We start from the raw sequence: 20,340 nt of genomic DNA on the forward strand, positions 1-20,340 counted from the left end.
ATTTATTCTTTTATTTATATATTTATTGTTTTATTTATTATGTAGTATATATATTTATTCTTTAAATATTTATACTTTTATTTTATATTGATTCTTTTATTTATTATTATGTCAGTTTTGGTCCACCATAAGTGTAAACAGTGAGAAAGAGAAATAAAAAGAAATTAATAAATAGATAAAAAGATAAAAACATTAAAAACATCAAAGACATCAAAACCTGCACTCTAACCCTAATTTAGCCATAAGCAACTCTAAACAGGTGGGTTTTAAGTTGAGATTTAAAGGCACCCAGTGTTTCAGCTGTTTTACAGTTTTCTGGAAGTTTGTTCCAAATTTGTGGTGCATAGAAACTGAATGCTGCTTCTCCTCGTTTGGTTCTGGTTCTGGGGATGCAGAGCAGAACCAGAACCAGAAGATCTGAGGGGTCTAGACGGTTGGTACAACAATAACAGATCTTTAATGTATTGTGGTGCTAAACCGTTCAGTGATTTATAAACTAACATCAGTATTTTAAAGTCTATTCTCTGAGCTACAGGGAGCCAGTGTAGGGACTTTAAAACTGGTGTTATGTCTCTATCTTCCTGGTTTTAGTGAGAACAGCAGCAGCAGCTTCTGGATCAGCTGCAGCTGTTTGATTGATTTATTAGTCAGACCTGTGAAGACGCTGTTGCAGTAATCAATGCGGCTAAAGATAAACGCATGGATGAGTTTCTCTAGATCGTGCTGAGACATAAGTCCTCTAATCCTAGAGATGTTCTTCAGGTGATAGAAGGCCGACTTTGTGACTGTCTTAATGTGACTCTGAAGGTTCAGGTCAGAGGTCATCACTACTCCCAGGTTTCGGGCTGATCGCTGGTTTTTAGTTGTAATAACTGAAAACCATAACTGAATAACATTATAAGATGTAAGCTCAAAAAATTGATTTTGCTGCCCCTTTAAATGTTATTTTATCAATCATATCAGAGCAGTTTGCATCTGTATGAGGTCAGATTATATCAGTCAGTCCCTTCAGTCTTTTGCAATTCCACAAAGTCAACAAATCCCCTGCACTTTTTCACACTAAAGCATAATTGTGAGTTTATCGGAAATTTTATTGCAAAGTGATTCTACCTCCCACCTGCAGGTGGCAGCATGTTTTACGTCTATTAAGGTGCTACCTTTAAAATTATATTTCGGGATCAATATGGAAAGTACCCACAAATATTACAAATTCCCTTGCAAATATTTCTAAATCCTCAAAATCTGTGATTTCGATTGCAAAAAAATCACAAAAACAATCATGAAATCCTGGAGCGACTGATCGGTGTGAAAAGACGTTGAATATTAATTGCGTTTAAGAAGGACTCATTGAATGCAGACAGTTATTTATAAATATTTTAACAGTGCATTAATGAGTTTTACCATTATATTGTCACAACTGGCCCTTTTAAGAACATTCATGATCTTGATATGGCCCAAAGTGAAATTGAGTTTAACACTCCTGATATATGATTAAGATTAGCACTGAACATTTATCAAAAAAAAAAAGGAATAACTTTTTTTTTTTAACATTGTGTGAAATTAAAGGATCTAAAGGATCTGTTCAGTTTTTGTGAAGTAACGTTCTGTGACGTGAACAGTTGGTCCCTAGAAAGATGGTCATGTTCAGAAAAGTCTTCAGAACGGAGGGAGCTAACCGCTAGTCAGACGCTATCTGTAGCTAGCCATCTTTAGCAAACAACTCAAGCTGAAATGTTCATATCAGTGAGATAAAACATATCTTAAGGGATATTAGCAGCGTAGAATTTCACAACAGATGGCTAAGCCTGAGACTGTTGTTCAGCTGAAAACGTTTGCGTTCCTGTGTGGATTTTCCATTGGTTGAGGCTGCCGGTTCCATCAATCTGCCAGATCTGCAGAGATTTGTCAGTCTGCTCCCACTGGAGTGGACTAAACTTTTAAATTTTCCTGTCAGGCTGTCAGCTGTTCAGAAACTTTGAAGATAATATTTTGATGTGTTTTCCAGATCTGATAGCAATTTGAACATTACTCTTTTCAGTTAAAAAATACTTTATCTTAAAGGGAAAGTAAATGCTGCCATAATTCTTGATTGTGGATGGTGATGCTAAGGACAGGAAGGATCTCCAGTAGCTAAAAGCTTAAATAGTTTACATTGGGATAATTCACTTGGTCAGCAATGGAAATGGCAGAAATGAAGAAATACTCTGTTAGTTACATTTAGTAGTCTGGTAGCTTTTGCAAAGCTTTTTGAGTGGATTATAATATTTTGAAGTTCCAACTTGTTACAGGATAATAGAAAATCTAAGATTAACAAAGGGACAATCTGAAAGTACATTTAATCCACAAGAGCAGCTGAGGGTTGTTTTTTTTGTTAGGTATAAGAATAACCAGAGATGGTAATTACATTTTTGGTTTGCAAGAGAGGTAAAAATTTATAGCTCATCAAGGGGAATATTGGCAGTAAAGTTCGTCTTTGCCTGATGACTCAGTCAGGGTCAGAGAATCAGTCAATAAAACATGAAATGTATCTGAACCTTTCTACCACGGCTCAGTCACAGTTAATCCAAGAAGGGGGAACTTCTTTTCTGTTTACATCTGTCTTTCATGATTATCTCTTACGTTACTGGTTTTTATTACCTTATGAAGAGAATAGTGTGCTTGTTGAGGTTCTCAATCACAACTTTTGTTGTTTTTTGCTACAGGAAATTTTCACAGACTTTATCTGGCTTTTCGATGTGGAAAAAGTGTGTTTTCCTTCTTTCAGCTAACTGATTAGCTTAGTGGGCGGTAATGGGGAAGACAGAAAAAAGTCCGGAAATGTCTTTCAAATCTTTTTGAAAGGATTTTAAACAGTCTGGAATTAAATGAAATATTTCACAAGTAGGATTCTGACCATTCAAACCATGGAGGTTAAAGGAACAAAACATCAGAATATGTTTAAAGTCGTACAATGAAGAATTAGATAAAATGTATGCCTTGAGTACAAAAGGGCCACATAAAAACTTATAGCACTTATGACTGATTAGAACAAAGATATGAAGTTGTGGTAATTTTTTTAAGAATAAATGAAAAAAATAATACAGATGAATACCACAACTAGAAAATAACAAATTCTAGAAAAAGAACTTTCAATTTCTTCTATTTAAAACTTAGGAATCTTATACTTACAGAAGGCAATATATTTACATTTAGGAACAGAGTATGCAGTAGTGCCTCCTGTGACAATGTCGACTGTTATTGTATTTCAGATGGTCTCCATATAGCTCAACGGTCAGACTAGATTGCAAATTACAATTAAAACAAAGTTTGTGTACAAACAAGAAGTTTCACGTTGACATAAAGTGTGTATCTGTGTCTCATAAATCTATGTTTAAAATATGTTTGTTCTTCATTCAATGAAGTTACTCACAGCAAGAAGAGTAGCCATAAATTTTATAAAGTAAGATAAAAAAATAAAAATCTGTGGCATTTTGGGAAAATTGTTGCCGACAATTTTACAGAGGAGCGATGGATTCAACACTTCCGAATGACAAACTGACCTTTTGATGAACTGTGAGATCCTGTGAGTTGTTGGAGCCAGCAGCACATTATATAAGGAGCAAATAAACATGTTACTAATTTATATAAACTGCCATTAAAAAGTGATTAAACTGCAGTTTCGCAAAACACCAATTTTAATAAGTCTGAAAACCCCCTCAAATATTTAATCAAAAAAACATGTTTTTCAAAATTGACATGTTTTCATTAGGCAGCTTTTGTAAGTCAAATTTTATGGTTAATGGAAATGCAGATTATGTTGTTCCACACCTCGCCATCCCGAATTGTCCATTTTGTCACATGTGAAAACTCACAGCTACTCAGGATTTTACTGTCTCCACTGGTGGCTTTATAAGTAGTCAGACGCATTTCGGAAACAGATAATTTTTGTGTTTATGGTGAGGTTTTTTTGTGAAAGATGTCGATCATCGGCCAATGCCTATACCACACTGCCCACATCTCTGATTGTCAAGGTAGTTGAAAAAAAAAAAAAAAAAGCACCACCGAAGACAAATCCTTTATTCCAGGGCCTGATCTACTGGGGTGGCATGGGGTGGCAGTTGCCACCCCAAATGAGATTCTTGCCACCCTTGTTGCCACCCCAGCTGGCGACTATGAATTCAATAAATAGTTATAGGAAATCGAACATTAAGCGCATGAATCTCTTTTTTCTGACAACATTGAAAGCAACACAATGTAACCTGACACCTACTGCTGAGTAGCGGGAAGAAGGACAGAGCGCGAGGCAGCAGCATTGATATGGATGGATATAAATTACTGGACTGGACATTACGTGACTTATCATGCGCCACACATGCGCCATTGCTGTCCATTGAGTCAACACTATGAGTGGTTAGGAAAATACCACAGTCACGTAAAAAATCTGAAAAATGGACGCAATATTTAGCAGTTAATTCAACCATAGATAATAGTAACAAGGGCTTCAGATTTAACAGGTGAGGAAAAAGTTTTAACTTAAAGAAAACATTGAAAAAGTGAGCAGTGGGTCAGTTATGCTAGCCTAACTGTTGCTAACCTTCTATTGACTTTGATAACCTTAACATGTGCTGCGCAGTTCAGTGTTTTGGTTCTGTTAGCACTAAAACAGGTTAACCCACCCACCAAGTCATCAGTAGAGCAGCTGTTTAAATCAGCTAATCAACCACCGCTGTGCTCAGGTGAAAACTTATTAATAATGACAATATAGACATTAAGCTGACAGCATAATGCAACAGACTGGATGTTGTTTTGGTGTTTTTGCTACTTTTTGTGTTGGAAATGTTTGTTTTATGGTGTTGATTCCCCTGATCGGTAATCTCTGCTCTATCTGCTTGTTGAGCTGTTGTCTGTCGGTTGCCATGGCAACGGGTCCGTGTACAGTCGACACAGAGCGACAAAAGGCAGAATAGAAGTGGTGTTTGGTTCTTCACCTGTTTATCAGCTTTATTGTACCTTTATTGTGGCGCCACTGCAGCCGCTGCAATTTCTAAAGTTAAACAAGCGACAAAAACTGAACTAATCATTAAACTACGGCTCCTACAGCATATTTAAAATAAAACGATTGACCAAAATAAGAGAAATTTGCCCCTTCTTGCATCTTGACAGAACTAACAGAAACAAAATTGTTTATAGATTTGTATCACGGAGAATTGATCAAACATCAGTTTTCTCCTATATCTGATAACAAATGATGGCGCTACGAATATTTTTGTGACAGATTTCTGCTCGTCCTGCATTGGGATAAAATGGTTTTCTGGACATAACTCAATAAATCACATAGTGACTAATAGGCGCTGTCCAATCCAGTAACACATATCAATTAGCAGGAGTATGAAAGACATAAAAATAATGAACTATACTATATTAAGAAATTATATTTCAGTGCTATATGGAGCTCATTTTGAAACAATGCAAGTTAACAATATTTTGCATCAAGTAAATTAAATCCAATGTTAGGTCTGTGTAAGCTAAACATGAGAATGAAACATTTTATATATATATATATATATATATATATATATATAATATAATTCCCTTCTCACCCTCCATGGGTGGTCTGTTTCATCCTCTGAGCTCGGGTCCTCTACCAGAGGCCTGGGAGTTTGAGGTTCTCCTCCAGTATCTTGGCTGTTCCTAGAACTGCACATTTCTGGACTGAGATGTCTGATGTTGTTCCTGTTTGAGCCACTGCTCCAGTTTGGGGGTGACTGCCCCGAGGGCCCCGATGACCACAGGCACCACTGTGGTCTTCACCTTCCAGGTCTTTTCCAGTTCCTCCCTGAGGCCCTGGTATTTCTCCAGTTTCTCCTTTTTCCTGATGTTGTATCACTTGGTATTGCTACATCCACCACAACGGCTTTCCTCTGTTCTTTATCCACCACCACAATGTCCGGTTGGTTCTCCATCACCATCTTGTCTGTCTGGATCTGGAAGTCCCACAGGATCTTAGCTCGGTCATTCTCCACCACCTTTGGTCCTCACTTTGATCTCGGGGCTTCCAGTCCATATTCTGCACAGATGTTCCTGTACACTATGCCCGCCACTTGGTTATGTCGTTCCATGTACGCTTTCCCTGCCAGCATCTTGCACCCTGCTGTTATGTGCTGGACTGACTCAGGGGCCTCCTTGCACAACCTACACCTTGGGTCTTGTCTGGTGTGGTAGATCTGAGCCTCTATTGCTCTGGTGTTTAGGGCCTGTTCCTGGGCAGCCAGGATGAGAGCCTCTGTGTTGTCCTTGAGTCCAGCTTTCTCCAGCCATTGGTAGGATTTCCTGACATCAGCCACTTCAGTTATTTGTCGGTGGTACATCCCATGTAGGGGCTTGTCCTCCCATGATGGTACCTCCAGCACCTTGTCTTCTGTTCCCCATTGCCTGAGACATTCGCTGAGCACATCGTCTGTTGAGGTTTTGTCCCTGATGTATTTATGGATCTTGGATGTTTCATCCTAGACAGTGGCTCTCACACTCACTAGTCCTCTGCCTCCTTCCTTACGGCTCGTGTACAGTCTCAGGGTGCTGGATTTGGGGTGGAACCCTCTATGCATGGTTAGTAGCTTCCAAGTCTTAACATCTGTGGTCTTTATCTCCTCCATTGGCCATCTAATTATTCCTGCAGGGTATCTGATTACAGGTAAGGCATAGCTGTTTATTGCATGGATCTTGTTCTTGCCATTGAGCTGGCTTCTCAGGACTTGCCTTATTCGTTGGAGGTATTTGGCTGTGGCTCCTTTCCTTGTGACCTCATCGAGGTTGCCATTTGCTTGTGGTATTCCCAGGTACTTGTAGCTGTGCTCTATGTCTGCTATTGTTCCTTCTGGGAGTGAGACCCCTTCTGTGTGGACGACCTTCCCTCTCTTTGTAACCATCCGACCACACTTCTCTAGTCCGAATGACATCCCAATGTCAGTGCTGTAGATCCTGGTGATGTAGATCAGTGAGTCGATGTCTCGCTCGCTCTTGGCATACAACTTGATGTCATCCATGTAGAGGAGGTGACTGATCGTGGCCCCATTCTTGAGTCGGTATCCGTAGCCAGTCTTGATGATTTGGCTGAGAGGGTTCAGGCCTATGCAGAACAGCAGTGGGGACAGAGTATCTCCTTGGTATATGCCACATGTGATGGATACTTGTGCAAGTGGTTTGCAGTTGGCTTCAAACTGCATATATATATATATATATATATATATATATATATATATATATATATATATATATATATATATATATATATATATATATATATATACACACACACACACACTGGCATATGCTGCCACCCCTGAAAAAATCCCTGCCCCCCTCTTGCCACCCCATAAATATTTTTCTAGATCTGCCCCTGCTTTATTCACCAACATGCCTCTTGGTATAAATCCTCAGAATTCTAATCTTCCACAAAAACAAATGTTCAATACATATGAAGGGGCATTAATGACAAAACTGTAAACAGGAAAGGTAGAAAACTGTCAACCCTGCAAATATAAACTTTTTAATCATTAGACAAAATCCCTCAGGTCAAACATAATGTAGTGTGAGAAGCTAAGACAGGACCAAACAAATTGTAATATTCTTTTGGATCATCTGATATTGATATTGTCATCAGGCAGTCAGGTTGCCTTCTCAAAGATGAAGTGCATCTTTACACACCGTTTCTTGCTGTGTTCGGGGGCGTTCAACAAACAGAGGCAGAGAAAATCAGAACCTCAGGGAGAGGTTTTCTCTCCCAGATTAGGAAGCATCCCTCTTCCAACATAGACATTTCAGCAATAGGTGCCCTGCAGACAAAAAGCAATTGAGATACAATATGGAAAAAGGAAGTTCAAAACGTCAGGGCAAAACACGCATCAAATAAAGCATTCAGAATGCACTATGTGCTAATATTTCCCCAAGGAAAGAGAATAACGGTGTACGGGAAAAATGTAGCTCAATCAAACAAAACCTGTCGCATCAAATTGTTTTATCAATTTAGAAAACTTTTCAAACCTTCCTTATTTAAAAAACAGTACCACCTCCATTATGTTTTCCCTAAAGCTTTCTTTTTCAGAAAATATCAGCAACTAAATCGAATGTTATGGAAGATTCTACGTTTTTCACACCGATGCATCTTATCAGCTACAGAAAATAATACGATTAAACAATTTGAAGCCAGGAGCAAAGTCTTCAACAGAACCCACCTGTAAAATGATAATTCATATGTGACTTCTTCCAACCTGAAGGGCTTTGTTATGTCTGTGTGAAGCTATAAAATGCGTACCACTACTTTCTTTGTTTTGCTGCCTGCTTTTTGTTCTGGCCTTTAAAAACTGAGCACAACGAGGAGTTTCCTGGCAGCTGGGCAACCCCGACCACAATAGGTTAACTGAAAATGGATTTGGCAGGCTCCACTTAGCCAATAGCAACCATTAAAAAGAAAAAAAAAAAAGCGGTGATTGTTCCAGGCATCGATCCTGCGGATCACCTCTGGATTTACAGCTCTGGAAGCCGCCCAGTACAGCCCTACTGGTTGATGAAGCTGCTGCGGGTGAAGCACTTCACTCAAGGGCAGAATGATTGTCGAGGGAGGTTTCGAAAGTGCAATCCAAAACAACACTTTTTGGGGAGGGAAGGAAAGAAACATGAGTGAGTGGAGATGAAAAACAACGTAATGCATCAAGCGTTCTGCCTACATTTGGTCGGACAGTTTAATGTTTTCTGGCGTGTTGCTGGAAGAGTAAGCGGCTGCATTACTCGCTCTGAGGGCCACAGTCATTCACATTCATTTTAAACGTGGAGGAAAACAACACTTCTAGGACATGCCGTGTAGAAAGGTGGCAGGTCCCACGTAGCATTATTTCTCTCGGTGCCCAGGGTCATACTTTTCAAGGGGAATGTTTCCTTCTCGGCTCTTTTTGATATTGAAAGCTGCTGAAAAAGCCGTTGTGTGTCAACCTTGAGTCTCTGCTGGAAGAAACACTCAGAACAGAATGAAAAAGATAGAAAATGATTCATGTGCTATTATGACCACTTGCCCTCTCACTGTGAGGGTTCAGCTGCTGTCACGAACTCAGCTGGTGACCACATGAGAAAGAAGCACAGGTTCTAGAGTCGCTGGTCAGAGGTTATGTGTGAGGCTCAGTGGTTCTCCAGGCCCTGTTGCATGAATATCCACAGACGTACATGAAGTTTTTCTTAGATGGAAAAATAAGTTGTTTTCTTTTTTGTTCTTCGCAAATAAAAATGTAAAAGGTGTGGTTTGAGTTTTTCTTCTGTCTCCCTTAGTTAGTTGTCTGCAACATTTACAATCCAGAGACATTTTTGCTCTCAGTCCAGCTGATTAAAACTTGTTTAGGGCTAGTAATGGTAATGGAGATGCATCGATCCAATCTCTGTATGAATCCCGATGTTGAAAAAACAAATTGACGACAACGTTCCCAATCCATAAGGGCAGATCTATCCTGTCTAATTCTATGCCGAACCATTTGAAATAAGATTTGTTGCAGTTTATTTTAAAATGTTTTGCCATTATAATCAACCTATTGTTTTGTCTGCCTCAGTTCCTTTATTATTTATGTTACTTTGGCTGTAATATGTCTAAATAAAAGTTGTTTTCTTTCTACATGTTTGTATTGAATTATTAAAATAAAACGCTATAAGCATTTTTAGAGGCAGTCTCAATTGCAGATTTTAGCTACAGTAACCCCTGTAGCTGTTTGCCACATGCAGGAATCTGCATGTGAGCTAAAATGATACATTTTGACAAACTGAAACTTTTTTTTACCATTTTCTTTCATTTTATCCTTAAGTCTGTAAAATATATAATGGTGTCCTATTTTATTTTCATTTATTTATTTCAAACGGATCTTTAAAAACAAGAAATCAGTAGGACAAGAGAAAATCCTTGAATTTCCAAACAGTGAACTACTTTACAAGTTTTTGTTTTTTTAAAAAACTTCATTTGAAAGATTTACAGAAATGTTACAGAAATTAAATACAACACACACCGTAAGAGTTGGTCTTTTTTCCCTCATTTTTAAATGTCAGAGGACACAAGGACAAAAATACTTAAACCACTATAATCAAACTAATGTTTTAAAATATTGATGGATGTTGATTTATCACTGTTTTGATTATGGATTTATGTAATAGGTGTAATTATAATACAGTTTAATCCAGTCAGACTTGACGGCATAGAACTTGTTACTATAGTAACGAGTAACCCTATAGGGTTGACAACCATGAGGCGAGTTTTTAATATTTTGTTGAAAACAAAGAATACAATATTATTAGATCAGAGATATTCAAACTTCAGTTCCTCCCATCACAATCGCAATTATAATTTTAAAAATAACTTCTTTGCAGTATCTCATTTTCTAAGAAACTTTTCTTTTTCGATAAGTCCAACTGTAGATTCAGCCAAGAAAAAAATTAAACAATGAGCTTTCAGGACTACCTCTATACGTCTCTGTTGTTGCCATGGCATACGCATGGTATTGTGGCCCAAAATAGAAGATTAAAAATACTGTAATCTTCATCATCTTCTACCTCCTGCAGTCATCTGACATACTTTGTTTTACTGAGAAAAATAAAAATCTTTGCTTGTATATAAAGCTTTCCTGATAGTTACTTTAACCTTTCTGACACGTTTTATTGTACACTGTAAAAAAAATACGGCCTTAAATTCCAGTAAAAAAAATGGCAGCTGTGGTTGCCAGAATTTTACCATCTTTATACGGTAAAATTCTGGCAACCAAAACTGCCAGTATTTTACCGTATTTCCCAATATACTGTAAAATATCGTATTTCCTAAAATATGGTAAAATAAAAAATGAAAATGTGGTTTTGCTGTAGGAAATACGGTCATGCTGCCTGAGGCATAATATCTACATAAGTGAAAAACATGGCCAGACTGTATGATATATTGACATTTTATTGTAAAAAAAAACAAAAAAAAAACCTTATGGTAAATTACCGGTAGCTGTTGTTTCCAGAATTTTACCATAAAAATTACAGTACAACACACAAGGAAGTGTAAGTTGTCAGCATTTCTATACGGAAAGTTATAAAGAAAATAATTCCAAATTATTATCCACTTAAATCCATTTAAAGAAAAAATGTCTATTTAAAAAGTCAGTTAAAAAAAGAACAGATTGTATTTTCTGTCCAGTTTCCTCACGATATCACTGAGATCTGGAAAACAAAACAAACAAAAACAACAGCCTGTGTCCACATAAGAGATAAACTAAAAGGATTCTTGTTCTGGGTTGAGAGTCACAAGTCACTGAGTCCAGACTTTGCTCAGGATGGTGTTGGTTATGGTTATGATCTTCCCCGTTACAGGTTGAGATGTTGTCAATCAGGTGTTTCCTGCTGGAAATCAAACAAAGCAAAAGTTAGAAAGATGCACTACATGAACATCATATAAATTCAGCATTCGCTTAAATGTTTGTTTCACCTTTGATGACTTGCATATGGAGACTGGTACCAGGCGGTGTGATCATTTCTGACTGAACAGTCAGTAGATATTAAACCTTTGTTTGTTGTCGACAGATGTGATCCTCTCTGCAACCTGACAAAATACACAAACAAAAAACATAAATAAAAATTAGACCTGTTGTTTCAGGGAATTTTCCATCTCCATCCTTTCTTTTGGGAGAAACATTTTTATCTTTACAATGTTTTACTTTTTGATCAGTAATTCAGGATAGATGGCACAAGAACAACAACATAAAGTCAAAAAGAAAAAATCCCCAAAAATTCAAAAACAAAGGGTTGATAAATTAAAGTGAACAGCCTTTATTTGGTGTGTATATCACCATCAGTTGTTTAGATTTGAGCTTTATATCTTGTTATAATTCCATGTTCATGAGGAGACATTTCCTCATGAAAACATGTTTGCAACAACCTCGGATCTCCATGGCAACCATGGTAGTGCTTCAATGCTTCCTCATGCAACGCCCCGCCCATTTATACAAAGCTCCGTCTTGGAGCAGCAGTCCCCAGCAGAGCACCCCTCCATCAGACTAAATATTAGTTTGTCAAACCTGGGTCTGTTAAACCTGGGTCTGTTAAACCTGGGTTTGTCAAACCTGGGTCTGTTAAACCTGGATCTGTCAAACCTGGGTCTGTTAAACCTGGATCTGTTAAACCTGAGTCTGTTAAACCTGAGTCTGTTAAACCTGGATCTGTCAAACCTGGGTCTGTTAAACCTGGATCTGTTAAACCTGAGTCTGTTAAACCTGAGTCTGTTAAACCTGGATCTGTTAAACCTGGGTTTGTTAAACCTGGGTCTGTTAAAACTGGTTCTGTTAAACCTGGGTCTGTCAAACCTGAGTCTGTTAAACCTGAGTCTGTTAAACCTGGATCTGTTAAACCTGGGTTTGTTAAACCTGGGTCTGTTAAAACTGGTTCTGTCAAACCTGGGTCTGTTAAACCTGGGTTTGTTAAACCTGGGTCTGTTAAACCTGGATCTGTTAAACCTGGGTTTGTTAAAACTGGTTCTGTCAAACCTGGGTCTGTCAAACCTGAGTCTGTCAAACCTAAGTCTGTTAAACCTGGATCTGTTAAACCTGGGTTTGTTAAACCTGGGTCTGTTAAACCTGGGTCTGTCAAACCTGGGTCTGTTAAACCTGGGTCTGTTAAACCTGGGTCTGTTAAACCTGGGTTTGTTAAACCTGGGTCTGTTAAACCTGGGTCTGTCAAACCTGGGTCTGTTAAACCTGAGTCTGTTAAACCTGGATCTGTTAAACCTGGGTCTGTTAAACCTGGATCTGTTAAAACTGGTTCTGTCAAACCTGAGTCTGTCAAACCTGAGTCTGTTAAAACTGGTTCTGTCAAACCTGGGTCTGTCAAACCTGGGTCTGTCAAACCTGGGTCTGTTAAACCTGGGTCTGTTAAACCTGAGTCTGTTAAACCTGGATCTGTTAAACCTGGGTCTGTTAAACCTGGGTCTGTTAAACCTGGATCTGTTAAACCTGGGTCTGTTAAACCTGAGTCTGTTAAACCTGGGTCTGTTAAACCTGGGTCTGTTAAACCTGGATCTGTTAAACCTGGGTCTGTTAAACCTGGTTCTGTCAAACCTGAGTCTGTCAAACCTGGGTCTGTTAAACCTGGGTCTGTTAAACCTGGGTCTGTTAAAACTGGTTCTGTCAAACCTGGGTTTGTCAAACCTGAGTCTGTCAAACCTGAGTCTGTCAAACCTGGGTTTGTTAAACCTGGGTCTGTTAAACCTGAGTCTGTCAAACCTGGGTTTGTTAAACCTGAGTCTGTTAAACCTGGGTCTGTTAAACCTGAGTCTGTTAAACCTGGGTTTGTTAAACCTGGATCTGTTAAACCTGGGTCCATTACATGCATCTGACCTAATAGGCTATGAGCCCAGTTATAAAATACCAGGTCTTGCCAGTAGGTGGCCTTTTACAAATGAAACTGAATTATAAACACCAAATAATGTGGAAAACGTTGCACAAATCAGGACATGAACTAAAGGTAAACGCAAGTATTTCTATGGATGTTTTGATGGTGCCTGGAGCCGTTTTTTATGTGTCGTCTGGATTTCATTCCACAGATATGTTGCATTTTATGAATGAAATGTACACGTTGATCAAGGTTTTTATTGTTTGGCAAGAGTGCTTTTGGTTATTTCTTCTTTTTGAAATAGTCCCCAAACAGAGAGAACCCTTGTAACATGTTAAACAACTTATGTAGAAATTTCAATACACAAATTGACTTTAAAAGTTACAAATATAAGTTTTAGGCAATTTATGAAATAGATACTCACCATTTATCTGAGTCTCATGAAGGCCAATAAGTTGTCTTCAAACATTTATGTAAGTTATAATTCCTGCAAGCTAGCAGAAACAAAGCTGGAAATTTGTACACTTCATACAGGCAAACAAATAGTTTTAAGACAATTTATTCTGTTAGTTTTTCTCAGTCACTTTTTGTGCATTTCTCAAGTCATTGTTGGCATTTTCAAAACAATTTGTCGAAACAGCAACAATAGCATTTGTTTGCTTGCAAAATCCTTAGTTCAGCTCTCAAAATTCTGTCAGTTCACATATCAGTGACTCAAAATAATAAGTTATAGTTTCTCTATGTACAGATAAGACAGTCAAATGGATTAATCATGGGAAGAGACTACAAAATTCACATTTACACTTTTGCTGTAATTCATTGATGGACCATGCCATGGTGCTTCAGAAAGAAAAAGACAAATGCAGAGAACAAAAAAAAGTAGAAAAGGAACCACAGGACAATCTCCTCATGGAAAACTGTGCAGTGCTGTAGAAATTACATTACATTTTAATTTCCATCGTCATGCTGACAAAGGTTCCTCAGTGGGTTAAGGAATGAACAGTAGGGTGGGAGAACCTCCATCAACATCATGTTGTGGGTTGCAGTCATATCCTGATGTTGGACTGATGGAAGCTGGCAGATGTCCTCAGCCTCTTCTGACTCTTCTGCTTCCCTCCCAACTGTTTCCTCCTCAGCCTCACTCCTCTTCTTCTCTCTGGCTGTTCACTCTGTCCAGATACTTGTTCATCAGTTCTCAGAAATGTAACATTGTGTTGTGTTCTGGCTATATAGACCATATTGTTGCCAACTGATGGTTTACAGATGCACCTTCAATCTATTTCAGAAAACTGGTTGATCGTTGGATGAGCTAATGGTTCATAAATTGACCTGTTAGAGAAACTCAGGACTCACTTGGGAGCAATTTACCAATTCAGGACAGATTTAGAAAAAAAATGTATAGAAATTAATTAAAATATGATTGACATTATGACAACTTCAAGACTTACTCATGTTAAGACTTACACAATGAACTTATGCTGTTTTGGAAGTTGAGAATTCAACAGACACGTTTAACATATTCTGATCAACACGATTAAACCAAATTAAAATGGGGGGAAAAACAGAGAAGTGCACATAATCAGTTACATGATGTGAAAGCAAAACTTGCAAAATGAATGAGAAACTCATTGTTTGATGTGCAGAAGTGACAGTAATTTGAAGATTGAACAGGTAGCTTTAAGAATTTCAATTCTGTTCTGAGAAATGCACCCAAACTGAGAAAAACTGTAAAATATTAATATTTAAATTTCCTTATCTTAAAACCCTTCAACTGTCATGGACTCAGTGACTTTAGTGCAAGTATTTTGTGGGTGAGAGTCAAGAGGTCAAAAGAAAATAATATTAGCTCTGATGCCAAGCTTTATACTTCCAAGTATTACCAAAGTATTGAAACAAAAGCTAACGTGATCTTCACAGATTTAACTTGCATGCATGAACATTTCACACTCAAAGTAATTCAAATGAATTACTGAACCAAACTTGAAAAAGTTGCTTCTACCATTAACAATAACTTTAAGCACATGCAGCCTAAAGTAGACCAGAAATATAAATATTTCTATGCAGTCGTTCCTACAGAAACATTCATGGAAGTGATGCGTCTGGGAAAATTAAATGTTCAATATAGCAGAAATATCTAGCTGCAGTGCATGTACATGAACAGCATGGCTCAGAAATGACACATTTATCAGTTGGTTAAAGTTAGCTAACTTTAACCGATCTATGTTTTTGCATCCACCTGAATAATGTGTAGTTGCGCCACTGACAAGGACTGCATGACTTTATTCACTTCCTCTGCTGCCATTGCTGAAACTACAGGCAGAGTACAATTCTAAAACAGAAAATCGATGCGAATGTCCACAACATCTTCTGTTTGCTGATTTGGTCCAGTGGAAATTCTACTGGAGAAATCCAAGTCAAAGTGAGAAATGCCAGACAGAGCAGTGAAGAGAGATTAGAATCGAGCAGAATCGCCACTCGTATCCTATTTAGCCCAGGCAGTGACTGGGCTAAATAGACGCCATCATGTGGAGGCTTTTCCAGGCACATCTAACTGGGAGTCGAACTGAAGAGAAGTTATGTCATTTGACGTCCCACATATGAGCCAGAGGAGACAACGGATGACTTGGCTATTCTGGCCTGGACCCGTTACCAGAAGAAAAATGTCAGTCACATTTTCCTTCAACAGGATTTGGATCTCGACTAACCATGTGATCTCTAGAGATGTTACTTGAATATAAGATTCCTCTTCACTTCTAATCTGCTGAAATATCTGCTCCAAATTCCTTTCTTGATATTTCACCTGTGATTAGCCGTGACAAACACAGCTGTCTCTGAGCCACTCAGCCTGTGATCGCTCATCATGGGTGTGCACTGAAGTGAGTACTTTTTATCTTCATTAATGTTCTCTGGGCTGAATTTGAATTTCAAACTTTCAGAGACATTTAACTTTAAAATGTAACTCATCACAGTACAAAATGATGGAAGACTTTTGTTGTTGGCCGAGGCTTTGCTGCAAAGAAACAGTGAACAGGCAAGTGCAACACCGAATTTTAAAAGTTTATTTTTCCCACTTAAAAATAAAAACTAAAATGGTTTCAGATGATGGTTTTTAAAAACCCAAACGTCCCATGGTACTGTGGAGGTTCCCAGTTGTAAACCCAGAGGGAATTCTCTGCTAAAGTTGAGCCTACCTTTATCTTTACAGGACATCACCGACCTGCAACCTCATCATTTTACTCTTTACATTCTTGTCAACTCCATCAGTAGAGTTCTGCCAGTGTCTATTTGTTGCAACTTGTTGCTACAATTCATCCGAAAGTTGAAATATTTGATTGTGTCTGTTTGGAGGGCTGACAGTGCTGGTTCCTTTTATGGCCTTCCATATTGTGGCACCAGAGGAGATCATTTAGCAGCTTGGAGGAAAAGAAAGAGAACAAAGAGAGAAAGGAAGGAAGGATGTATGCAGTAAATGATCCAGACCAACTATCACAGCCAGGACAACTTAAGACTTTCCCCTATAAAATCTGCTGTTTATTGACAAAATCGATTAATTGGAAATATAGTTTTTATGGTAAAAGTCATAAAAGACTAACAGAGCCAGCCCAAGGTATATGTGAGTTAAGTGGCTGCTCCCATGAGCACCAAGCTAGCATGATAAAAATAGAAAACTATTACACATTGAATAATACAAACTAAATGCTCTTACACATAGAAACATAATTTCAATATTCTTTTTATGGTTAGTACTGTACGTAAATAATAACTTCATTTCTTTGTGCTGTTTCCTGCTGCCTCTGTTGGGAAAATATAATTAAACTTCTTAACTTACTGCAAGTTCAGCTGATGATGCATGCAAGTACTTAAGATAATATGGTACACGTAAATATCAATCTGCATTTCAAAATCAAAATAAATTTTTGTCAGTTTTCTACTCAGTTCAAATCAATAGCCGTTAATAATGTTATAGGCTGATTACAAATAACAGCAATGACAACAGGCATGTTGCACACATTGTAGTAGAGTAGCTTAGGAATGATGCAGCATCTGGTGCGGACATGTTGGCATGGGGGGCCCCAAATGAAAATATGCTTAGGGTCCCAAAAAGGCTTAGTGCAGCCCTGCTAAATAACTAGGTGGAGGAGTTTTTCATTTTTGAAATAGTCCGGTCTTCACCTGGGTCTGAAATAATTTTACACATACACATTTTACACGTTTACAGTTTAAGGCATCCGCCCCAGCAATGTGTAAAGTGGAGGATTTGCATATCAGTAGTTAGAGAATGAGGTTATTTACAAGAAAATTCAGCTGTAAAGTTGGGCTATTTTGTTTTAATAAATTATCTGCCTTAATGGGAAATAAGTGTCTCTGTGATTATTGCCTGTTTGGTGAAGAGTACATGGCCTATGACCAGCAGTACACAACACTGGTAGAAGCTGAAAGCAGTTCAATGAATCCATCTTACTAAAACATAGAGAAACATGATTTTTATGTTTTTATTGGAGAACAGGGCTCATCAAATCCAGGCCTCGAGGGTCGGTGTCCTGCAACTCTTAGATGTGTCCCTGATCCAACCCACCTGAATCAATCGGATGGATGAATAGATTAAAGCCACATAGATATTCTGTCAGTGCTGCATCATCTGTGTTATGAGCATCTTGGTCACAGAGGTCTCTGTATGACAGTGTTGTTGTTTTCTGGTTGGGAATTACAATTCATTCTCAGCTACTGACGCTTTTATGAAAACAAGTTGAACTTTGTCTCTGGCGGCATCAAGGAAACGTCTTGTTGTCAGGACACAGCCTGTTGTACAGCTCCAATAGTTAATGACACTTTAGATAAAAGAGTGCACTGTTTCCATATGCCAGCACAAGTGAGTTAAAATACCAACATCCATCCATCCATTTTCTTGACACCCTTGTCCCTCAGTGGGGTCGGGAGGTGCTGGTGTCTATCTCCAGCTGACGTTCCGGGCGAGAGGCGGGGTCACCCTGGACAGGTCGCCAGTCTGTCGCAGGGCAACACAGAGACACACAGGACACACAACCATGCACACCAACATATTTACCTAAAATTGTCTCTCAAATAAACAAAGCTACTCTCCTTTTTGCCATTAGTTCTGTTAAGACAATGTCATTTTGACCAAGCAGTTTTCCTTTATCCAAGTGATAAAGAAGGGTACACTTCTGTTTATGAGCCACCAGCAAAGCACTTTCACATTTTTGGTAACTTTGAAAATATTTAGCTCACTCAGCTTCCCCTGAATCCGTTTTTCTGAATAAATTCTAAAGTGCTAATTTGCGTGACTGTTTTGTATCAAATGAATAAAATTTTACATTGTGTTGAAGTTTTGGTTTTCAACTGTTATGAATTCTTCAAGTCGATGTTTAGCAGAAGGGATGGACTGTAGAACCACTAACCCGGGAGCTTTCACTGCTCTTTGCACTGAAATCCCAATAAATCCCTGTTCATGTGATAAGTTATGATTTATGTATTACAGCTATTTAAATAGTTCAATAATTAAAGATAGTTTTATCTCGGTTTGATGTGCCTTTACCACATGCAAACCTATAATGCTGGTAAAAAATAAATGCATCATCTCAAGCAGATTGTGTGTAAAAGCAAATCCCTGACAGTCCACTTTGTTAACAGCCTTTTTATGATGATATTTTACTTGTGCAATAATTGGAATGCTGTGCAACATGAATAAATCATCCAAATCTGTTTTTGCCCTTGGCCTCTGTGTAAATATATGAAATACTTTAGTGATCACTTAGTCTGCATTGGTCAGAATTGATCATTACTAGAATGATAAATGGACTGAACTTTTCCAATTATTTTGACCACTCAAAGCGCTTTACACTAGAGTCACATTCACCCATTCGCACTCACAAACGCTCACACATTTATACACCGATAGGCAATTTGGGGTTAAGTGCCTTGCTCAGGACTACATTGACATGTGGCAGGAGGAAGCTGGAATTGAACCTACAACCTTCTGATCACAAGACGACTAGTCTATCCACAGAGCGAAACGTGCGTGCGTTAGAGGGTGTAAGGCATCAACATAAAGTATGAGGTTTTCTGCATTATTGCTCTGATCGGTCATTAATTAATACTAACTGCTTCCAGTCCACATTAAGTTAGTTATAAACCTCTTAGTCTTTCATAGATCAAGTACAAGAAATAAAATTAACCTTTCAAAGCTTCATACAAGTTAGAATATTTACAGCGGACTGCAAATTGAGTAGAGGTAGAGCAGGTGCATTTAAACATGTTGATCACTGATCCACTTAATATTACTCAAAAGCAACTCTAAACAGTCTGAATATTTACCTTAGCTTTAGTTTCCATGTTTATAGTGGTTGATTTTTTTTCAGGTTTCATTCAAATAAAGTTATGCAATAGGACAGGAGCTGAATTATTTGAAGAAAAAAACTTTATTTGGTGAGTTAACTTCAATTTTTTAAGGTCCAATTCACCAAAAAATTTAATCTCAAGGCACTTTATAAACAATTCAGTTCAGTTAAATCACAAACATTACAGTTGATCCTAGTTATCAGTGTAACAAGTCAAGTTCATTATTCAAATTAGATTGAAAAAGTTTTCAGATTGCATCAAGTCATTCTGCGTTTCCATTTAGTTTTAAATTGCGCAAACTGAAATTACGAAAATGAATTTGCTTAAAGAATACGCAGCAAATGTGAAAAAAAAACCTACACATTTTTTACCTGAAATGTTTTTGTGCTAGGATAGCGGTTCTCAACGTGGGCGGTACCGCTCCCCAGGGGGCGTTCAGAGGACGGCAGGAGGCGCTGGCGGAAATTTTTACAAAAGGGGGGCGGCTGGGATTCCTTTGGGGGGCGTTTGGTCGAAGGTAAACTTTACACCTTAAATGCACAACAATGCCAGTTTAGACTTTGAGCAACTTGGTAAAACTGTATTGTGTAACATTAAATCATGCTTGGCTGCAACTGT

This window comes from Poecilia reticulata, chromosome 15, assembly GCF_904066995.2.
Source record: "Poecilia reticulata chromosome 15, P_reticulata-male-v2, whole genome shotgun sequence".
NCBI lineage: Eukaryota > Metazoa > Chordata > Actinopteri > Cyprinodontiformes > Poeciliidae > Poecilia > Poecilia reticulata.